Here is a 10,912-nt window from a genome sequence, read left to right on the forward strand (position 1 = left end):
GAACCTTTGGAAAAAAAAAAAAAAAAAAAAAGACTGTAACAGAATGTAATTTGCAATCACTTTCTGTAATGGATAATATGATGTGCTACCCAGACTCCTCTTGCAGGAATGAGAAACTCATTCCACCACCTTCTGAAAATGTGAGCAGCTAAGTCTCTCTTTAGAACTTTCTTTTAGCTGGCAACATTTGTGCTCGGTTTATTACCCCTCCCAATATGTAAACCTATTCATTGTCAGTATAAAAGTGTAAAGTCGTGGCTCCTTTGTCTCAAGGCAAGATGACTCTGAAGGGTCTTTTCAGTTCAAGGGCTTCTCCTGCAACTATATGAGGCCATTCTTGTAACTGCACTGAAGCTTAACTTCTTCCTCTGCCCAATTCTAGTGACTTTACATGTTTTAAATGTTGATTTTGAGGGCGCTGACCAACACAGTCCCCACATGCAAAATCCATCTTCATTTCTTTTCAAGGAATCCTGACTTAAGACAATTGGCATCATCAAGTCTAAGTAAACATATTTTAATATGAGATATTGAAGCTGGTTCCTCTATTAGCCACCTGGTAAGGATGACATCATTATTGGGAGGAGATAAAGTACTGCAATTATAGCAGTGCAATTGTTAAAACTCTCACCTTTGATAAATTGGGATGGGATGCTGGTATAAGTTAATGCACTCAAAATTTCAGTATCTCAGGCTTTTGAGTGGCTAAAGGAAGTGTTAATTAGAAGGAAATTGAATTAGATGTTTTAGCTGAGCGACACTGATGCATCAGAGAAGACCAATAAAATGTTGTGGGTGATTAATCACCAATGAAAGTCAACTGTAAAATTCAGAGGGCCTCCTTGGCAGGTTAAAAAGAGACTCTTATTTCCTAAAGATAGAGGGCAGGAAAAAACCTGAGAATCAGGTCCAAGAATCAATTATGTATTATAATTATAACAGCAGCAGAGAGCTTTCCAGAGGAAGTTGAATTCATAGCCAACAAAGGTTATGTTAATGCCAATGATAGATTCCTGGTTGGAAAAGATTGGGACCCTGAGCCTTGCGTTGGAAATATTTTGTTGATGAATTAAAATCATTAAACCCGAATCTCCTGAATACTCTGGGCTTGAATAAGATGCCCATTCCTTCCTAATAAAAACTAGCAGGCCCGCATTGTCTGAAAATGATGCAGTAATTTCTACCTCACCTGGTGTCTTGAACACTCTTCAGTATCTAAACTCAGCTCCTTTTTTAGCTTACACGCTGGGAAAGTGCTAGGAATGTTAAGAATGATAAGCTACTATATCCCAAAAAGACATGAAGACATCTCTCAACAAACTTCTAAGGGGTTCAGCAATACCTAGTCAATATACCATTAATCCTTTATATTCACAAGTTCCCCATCCACAGATTAACTAACTGCAGATTGAAAGTACGACAAAAATACAATAAAAAAATTACTGTACAAATTTTAAAAACAGTATAACAACTATTTACACAGCATTTACATTGTGTTAGGTATTGTAAGTAATCTACAAATGATATAAAGTATACAGGATGATGTCCATAGATTATATGCCAATGCTATGCCATTTCACATAAGGGACTTGAGCATCTACAGATTTGGATATCCAGGGGAGGTCCTGGAACCAATCCCCTGTAGATACCAGGGATGACTGTATACTGGAAGGAGTCAGAAGAGTGTGATTGGGTCTGTATCCAGAGGCTCTTGTATCAAAGAAGGCAAAACATGAGAATGGATAATGGCTGGCCCGTTTATTGATAAAGGAAAACTCTCCCAAAAGGATTTGACACTTTGATGAAAACCTCAGAAAACAGCCTTAACATACTGATTGAGTTCTTAGCAGTTTTGAGAAAGTGGTAGTTTATAGTAGGTAAAGTATAAATGCCAAAACTGCCAGACGTGGCAAAAAAAGAGTTTAAAATTTTACAAAAGTGGCCAAGCTACTGAATATAATATGTAAGGCCAGAAAATCAACCATTTAACCATATTCTGAAGAAAAGCCCCATCTGCTGAAGCAATACGTGAGGTACTAGGGAGAGAAATACAATTCACCTGGAGAAACCCAATGTCACCTGCCCTCTACTGGGAGGACTTATGAGTAATAAATACTGTTACAGAACTGGGTTCCCTGATGACACAAAGGGTAATAGAATCTTGATAATGTGTAGGCCAAAGGTAGTATTTAATCATCAGAAACAGGATGGAACCAGTTGTCATAACTAGTGGCAAAATCAGAATGGCCACCTATAGGCCATGACTCTCAGAGAGTTATGGAGATAGTTAATAGATAGCAGCATCCTCAGGTGGGAAGCTGACAAAAGTTTCTCCATATGCATAATCAAAAGAAATCAAGCATGGATGGTCAGTAGACTGAGGGCAGCATCTCTAATAAAATTCAATGGTTCTTGACATAGTTTCTGAACTTGAGCCATTTTTCATATATGGAGCCTATTAAGATAAGGAAAGAGAGAGCAGGGGGTGGTGGAAAAGGAAAAGAGAAGTAACATCTCTCACACTTAAGAATATTGCTACAAGCTATTAACAAAATGACATGCATACCTGCCATCTTTGAGTAGGTCCAGATCAGGAAAGCGTTCTGCAGGAGAGAAAAGCTAGAAAAAGTAAAAGTTGTACCAACCTGGCAGATTCTCATACAGAGGTTTGGTAATGAGTAATGATTCTTTGTTATTTATGGCATAGTGGAGAATTATGCAACATAAAAAAAAAAAAAAAAAAAAAAAAAAAAAAAAAAAAAAAAACCTCTGCTTCTAGCATGTTATTTGGCCCTGGTATAGAAGAAATACTTAACCATAAGAAATTAAGTGACCATTTTCCCTGCAAATCATGAGCTGAGTTCTGTCAGACCCTTCGTGTCATAAGCAAGGCAGGCCTAGGAGAAATACATTGTAACATAGAAATGATACATCTAAAATCAGGAATGTGCAGTGGTCCAGACCCTTATAACACTCACCACTGGTATACCAGTCCCTCTATCTCTGCCTACATTTATAATAATAAAGGAATTTGTCTTGTCCAACTAATAGAAGTTGAGCTTAATCAGCTGCTGTACTACTACCCTAATCAGTAGTGGTTCTGAAAGGTAATAATGATAGAAAATCTACATGATGAAGCCTCAAGTCTTAAGACCAATTGCAGAAGCAGGTGTGATAATTTATCCCATTTCCCTTCGTTTTGAAAGTTTCTCTTGAATTATAGAACAGTAAGAGTCACATAAAATATGTGTGAAATGTATCATAGGGTGGAAGTGGATTAAGATAGCACAAGGGGTGAACCATAGTGTATGCTGTGGCACACAATCCAGAGATCTCCTTCAGAACTGTCACCCGATAATGGTTCCCTGCTGAGCCCCTCTCCATGAATTGCCTTAAGTCAAAGAGAGCTGCCTCCTCGAGGTAATATTTCTACCCTGAAGAAACTCACACCTATGACTGATCAACAAAAGGATATCTGGCTCATGCCTGTAATCCCAGCACTTTGAGAGGCCGAGGCGGGCAGATCACGAGGTCAGAAAATCGAAACCATCCTGGCGAACACAGTGAAACCCCGTCTCTACTAAAAATACAAAAAAAAAAAAAAAAAAAAACTAGCCGCGGCGTGGTGGCGGGGCTGTAGTCCCCAGCTTCTCGGTGAGATTGAGGCAGGAGAATGGGGTGGGACCAGGGAGGCGACCGAAACTTGCCAGTGAGCAGAGATGGCCGCCACTGCCACTCCAGCAGCCTGGCGAAATTTGAAATCGAGACTCCATATCAAAAAAAAAAAAAAAAAAAAAAAAAAAAAAAAAAAAAGGAAAGGGAAAAAAAAAAAATGAAAAGAAAAGAAAGAGAAAAGAAAAGAAAAGAAAAGAAAAGAAAAGAAAAGAAAAGAAAAGAAAAGAAAAGAAAAGAAAAGAAAAGAAAAGAAAAGAAAAGAAAAGAAAAGAAAAGAAAAGAAAAGAAAAGAAAAGAAAAGAAAATGGATATCAAGACCTGCTCCCTGTGCTTCAAGGTTGGATAACACTGAAAGTCCTTCTCAGATTCAGAGTTCCCTGTGGATATGCCGAGGCTGTTGTTAAGACTGAATCACAGTTTTCTTTTTCTCTGCCCAAACTTCCTTCCTTCACTCCAACACAGATATTAATATCAAACGTACTGGTAAATCAACTTTCCTCATTCAAGTCTTCATCTCACAGTCTGTTTCCTGTACCAAATATAAGGCATAATCCTTACAGAAAATGTTGATCAGCTAACATATTAATATAATAATTAATTTTAGTTCATTCCAATGCTTAGGCCTTAATTGGTAAACAGGATGACTCAAATTTATTTAAATCGAGAAAAACTTGGAGATTTTTAGTGCCATATTAGTAATACGGAATTGAAGCTGGAGTTCTGATCGAGCAAAAAGCCATTGTCCCTGGCAATCTCTCCTGGATATCTGGAGTACTTTATTTATGATAAAGCATAGTGATCATAATTAAATATAAAGGGAGATTTCTGGCACACTAAAATATTTGTTGGACACTTATATTTCTCCAGGATAATGCCATTTCCCCTCACAATATCCTATATTGTGATGTATTTCTAGTCTTTCCCCAACCCCAGCCATGCATTCATAGTTCTCTAAGAAGATGAAAATAATTTCCAGCTATTGATCTGTTTGTATTGCTATAGCAAAAGAACATAGATCATAGATTGGGTAGGTTAAAAAACAAACATTTATTTCTCCAGTTCTGGAGGCTGAGGATTTCAATATCAAGGCACCAATAGATTACATGTCTGGTGAAGGTCTACTTTCTGGTTCATATATAGCTATCTTCTTGCTGTATTCTAACATGGTAGAAAGAACTAGAGAGCTCTATGGGTCTCTTTTATAAGGGTGCTAATCCCATTCATGTGAGCTCCACCCTTATGATCTTCCAAAGGCCCCACTTCCTAATATCATCATATTGGGGAATTAGGATTTTAGCACATGAGTTTGGGGGATGTACATGTTCAATTCATAACACAAGCTCAAAGAACTTGCCACTCTAGAATTCAGGATCCTTTTTGTTTTGTATAAAGTACATTGTTCATGGTGCATATAACTTTTATACTGTTGTATTGGGCTAATGTTTGTTCTATTTGCATTAATTCATGTTGTCTAAAGAAAGACATTAAGATCGGACACTACTACAGCTGATGCTCTCTTGAAAGCTTACCTCCTGGCAAGAGGCCAACTAGCACAAAAAATAGTGTACTAAACAACCAAAACTAAAGACCTTCACAGAGTCCATTTCACCTCCCTGTTACTTCCACCAGAGCAAATGCTGATATTCATGGCTAAGATACCTGCAGATGATTCACGTCACAGGACACTGTGCAGATAACCCCCAGTAGCAGCCTGGAACCGGGTGGACCTGCTGGGTGGCTAGATCCAGAAGAGAGATAACAATCACTACAGCTCAGCTATCTGGAAGCCACATCCCTAGGAAGAGGGGCACTGCATCAAGGGAACACCTTGTGGGACAAAAGAAACTGAACAGTAGCCTTGAGCCCTAGACCTTCCTTCTGACATAGCCTACCGAAATGAGAAGGACATAGAAACACAGTTCCGGTAATATGACAAAATAAGGTTATTTAACACCCCCCAAAAATCACAGTAGCTCACCAGGAATGGATCCAAACCAAGAAGAAATCCCTGATTTACCTGGAAAAGAATTCAGAAGGTTAGTTATTAAGCTAATCAAGGAGGTACCAGAGAAAGATGAAGTCCAATTTAAGGAAATTGTAAAAAAATGATAGAAAAAATGAGGGGAGAAATCTTCAGTGAAATAGATAGCATAAATAGAAATCAATCACAACTTCAGGAAATAAAGGACACACTTAGAGAAATGAAAAATGTTCTGGAAAGTCTCAGCATTAGAACTGAACAAGCAGGAGAAAGAAGTTGAGAGCTTGAAGACAAGGTTTTCAAATTAACCCAATCCAAAGACAAAGAAAAAAGAATAAGAAAAAAATGAACAAAGCCTCCAAGGAGTTTGGGATTATGTTAAGTGACCAAACAAGAATAACTGGTGTTTCTGAGGAAGAAGAGAAATCCAAATGTTTGGAAAACATATTTGGGGGAATAGCCGAGGAAAGATTCCCCAGCCTTGCAAGAGACCAAGACATCCCAATACAAGAAGGCCAAAGAACACCTGGGAAATTATCACAAAAATATCATCAGCTAGGAACATTGTCATCCAGTTATCTAAAGTCAATATGAAGGAAAGAATCTTAAGAGATGTGAGGCAAAAGCACCAAGTAATCTATAAAGGAAACATATTAGATTAACAGTAGATTTATCAGCAGAAACCCTACAAGCTAAAAGGGATTGGGGCCCCATCTTCTGTCTCCTTAAAGAAAACAATTATCAGCCAAGAATTTCATATCCAGCAAAACTAATCTTTGTAAATGAAGGAAAGATACAGTCTCTTTTAGACAAACAAATGCCGAGAGAATATGCCACTGTCAAGTCAGCATTATAAGAACTGCTAAAAGGAGCTCTGAATCCTGAAACAAATCCTGAAAACATATCAACAGCGCAATGAATGGAATAGTACCTCACATCTTAATAATAATGTTGAATGTAAATAGCCTAAATGCTCTGCTTAAAAAATGCAGAATTGCAGAATGAAAATAATTCACAAATCAACTACTTGCTGCCTTCAAGAGACTCACCTAACACATAAAACCTCACATAAACTTAAGGTAAAGTGTTGGAAAAAGATATTCCATGCAAATGGACACCAAAAGTGAGAAGGACTAGCTATTCTTACATCAGACAAAACAAACTTTAAAACAACAGCAATTTAAAAAGACAAAGAGGTACATTATATAATGATAAAAGGTCTTGTACAAAAGGAAAATTTCACAATCCTAAATATACATGCACCTAACACTGGAGCTCTCAAATTTATAAAACACTTACTACTAGACCTAAGAAATGAGATAGACAGCAACACAATAATAGTGGGGGATTTCAATATTCCACCTACAGCTCTAGTCATGTCATCGAGACAGAAAGTTAACAAAGAAAAAATGAACTTAAACTATACCCTGGAACAAATAGACTTAACAGATATTTATAGAACATTCTACCTAACAACCACAGAAAATAGATTCTTTTCATCAACACGCGAAATTTTCTCCAAGATAGACCATACGATAAGCCACAAAACGAGTCTGAATAAGCTAAGAAAATTGAAGCTATATCAAGTACTCTCTCAGACCACAGTGAAATAAAGCTGGAAATCAACTCCAAAAGAAACCTGCAAAACCATGCAAATACATGGACATTAAACAACCTGCTCCTGAATGATCATTGGGTTAGCAATAAAATCAAGATGAAAATTTAAAAATTCTTCAAACTGAATGATAATAGTGACACAACCTATCAAAAACTCTGGGATACATCAAAAGCAGTGCTAAGAGAAAAGTTCATAGTCCTAAATGCCTACATCAAAAAGTCTGAGAGAGCACAAATAGATAATCTAAGGTCATGCCCTAAGGAAATAGAGAAACAAGAACAAATCAAACCTAAACCCAGCAGAAGAAAAGAAATAACCAACATCAGAGCAGAACTAAATGAAATGGAAACAAACAAACAAACAAAAAGAAATAAAATTGAAACAAAAAGTGGGTTCATTGAAAAGATAAATAAAAGTGATAGACCATTAGCAAGATTAACCAAGAAAAAAAGAGAGGAAATCCAAATAAGATTAATTAGAAATGAAACAGGAGATATTAAAACTAACACCATAGAAATACAAAAGATAATTCAAGGCTACTATGAACACATTTGCACACATAAACTAGAAAGCCTAGAAGAGATGAAAAAATTCCTGGAAAGATACAACCCTCCTAACTTGTATCAGGAAGAATTAGACACCCTGAACATACCAATAACAAGCAGTGAGATTGAATAGGTAATTTAAAAAATTACCAACAAAAAAAAGTTGGAGACCAGACGGATTCACAGCTGAATTCTACTGGGCATTCAAAGACGAATTGATACCAATCCTATTGATGCTATTCCACAAGATAGAGAAAGAGAGAATCCTCCCTAAATCATTCTATGAAGCTAGTATCACCCTAAGACCAAAACCAAGAAATGACATAACCAAAACACACACACACACACACACACACACACACACACACACACACCTACAGACCGGTATCCCTGATTAATATAGATGCAAAATCCTTAACAAAATACTAGCTAACCGACTCCAAAAACACATCAAAAAGATAATCCACCGAGATCAAGTGGGTTTCATACCAGGGATGGTTTAACATATGGAAGTCAATAAATGTGATACACCACGTATACAGAATTAAAAATCACCTGATCATCACAATAGATGCAGAAAAGCATTTGAAAAAATCAGCATCCCTTTATGATTAAAATCCTCGGCAAAATCTCCATAGAAGGGAAATACCTCAATCTAATAAAAGACATCTATGACAAACCCACAGTCAATACAATGCTGAATGGGAAAAAACTGAAATCATTCCCTCTGAGAACTGGAATAAGACAGGCATGCCGACTCTCACCACTTCTTTTCAACATAGTACTGGAAGTCCCAGCCAGAGCAATCAGATAAGAGAAAGGAATAAAGGGCATCCAAATCAGTCAAGAGGAAATCAAATTCTCACTGTTGGATAATGATATGATTTTATACCTAGAAAATCCTAAAGACTCATCCCAAAAGCTCCTAGAAATCATAAAAGAATTCAGCAAAGTTTCAGGATACAAAATTAATGTACACAAATTTGTAACTTTTCTGTACACTGACAACTACCAAGCAGAGAATCAAATCAAAAACTCAACCCCTTTTACAATAGTTGCAAAAAACAAAACAAAACAAACAAACAAACAAAAAAACTTAGGAATATACTTATCCAAGAAAGTGAAAGAACTTTACAAGGAAAACTACAAAACACTGCTGAAAGAAATTGTAGACAACACAAACATAGAAACACATCCCATGCTCCTGGATAAGTAGAAACCCTATCGTGCAAATGACCATGCTGCCAAAAGCAATCTACAAATTTAATGCAATTGCCATCAAAATACCACCATTATTCCTCATAGAAATAGAAAAAAAAATCCTAAAATTCATATGGAACCAAAAAAGAGCCTGCATAACCAAAGTAAGACTAAGCAAAAAGAACAAATCTGAAGGCATCACATTACCTGATTTCAAACTATACCGTAAGGCCATAGTCACCAAAACAGCATGATACTGGTATAAAAATAGGCATAGACAAATGGAACAGAATAGAGAACCCAGAAATAAACTCAAATACTTACAGCCAGTTGATCTTTGATAAAGCAAACCAAAACACAAAGTGGGAAAAAAACGCCCTATTCAACAAATGGTGCTGGGATCATTGGCGAGCTACGTGTAGCAGAGTGAGACTAGATCCTCATCTTTCACCTTACACAAAAGTCAACTCAAGGTGGATCAAACACTTTACTCTAAGACCTGGAACTGTAAAAATTCTAGAATATAAGATCAGAAAAACCCTTCTAGACATCAGCTTAGGCAAGGGTTTCATGACCAAGCACCCTTAATCAAATACAATAAAAACAAAGATAAGTAGCTGGGACTTTTAAGTAAAAGAGATTTTGCATGGTAAAAGGAACAGTCAGTAGAGTAAATGGACAACCCCTAGAGTGGGAAAAAATCTTCACATTCTATCCATCTGACCTGGGACTTAATTAAGCAAAAGAATTTTGCATGGCAAAAGGAACAGTCAGCAGGGTACATAGACAATCTCAGAGTGGGAGAAAATCTTCACAATATATCCATCTGACAAAAGACTAATATTCAGAATCTACAACGAACTCAAACAAATTAGCAAGAAAAAAATATCCCATCAAAACATGGACTAAGGACATGCATAGACAATTGTCAAAAGAAGATATACAAATGGCCAAAAAACATGAAAAAAATGCTCAATATCACTAATAATTAGGGAAATGCAAATCAAAACCACAATGCTATACCACCTTACTACTGCAAGAATGGCCATCATCAAAAAATCAAAAAATAATAGATGTTGGCATGGATGTAGTGAACAGGGAACACTTCTACACTGCTGGTTGGAATGTAAACTAGTACAACCACTATGGTAAACAGTGTGGAGACTCCTTAAAGAACTAAAAGTAGAACTTCCATTTGATCCAGCAATCCCACTACTGGATATCTATCCAAAGGAAAAGAAATCATTATATAAAAGAAATACTTGCACACAGATGTTTATAGCAGCACAATTCACAATTGTAAAAATGTGGAACCAACCCAAATGTGCATCAATCGACGAGTGGATAAAGAAACTGTGGACAAAGAAACTAATGAATAATTTTAGATTTATTATTGAATGCAAGGTTAATGCCTTTTAAAAGTTATATTTCTATTTAATAGCAAGAAATAATTGAAAAATAACAGCATATAATTACCATTCAAATTAGTATTTAAAAAATGTTTAGAAATTAATTTAACATAAAATGTGGAAGACATCTCCATTAAAAAGTTTAAAACATAGTTGAGATAAATTAAAACCTAAATAAATGGAAAAATACACCATGTTTATGGATTAGAAAACTTGATGTTTTCAAGATGCCTTTTCTCCACAAATGGATTTATATATGCATTGCAATCCCAATCAAAATAATGACAGGCTTTTTGTTTTTTTTTTAAGAAATTGACAAACTGATTCTAAAATGTGTATGGAAATGCAAAGAACTTAGGAAAACAAAACTTTTGGAGAAGTGGAGGATATGTTATACTGACTCTAAGACTTACTATTAAGCTACATTAATCAAGATAGTTTTATGCTTGTATAACAATTAACATATATATCAATAAAATAAAAT

Source organism: Rhinopithecus bieti, unplaced genomic scaffold (assembly GCF_001698545.2).
Source record: "Rhinopithecus bieti isolate Rb0 unplaced genomic scaffold, ASM169854v2 scaffold_1930, whole genome shotgun sequence".
Lineage (NCBI taxonomy): Eukaryota > Metazoa > Chordata > Mammalia > Primates > Cercopithecidae > Rhinopithecus > Rhinopithecus bieti.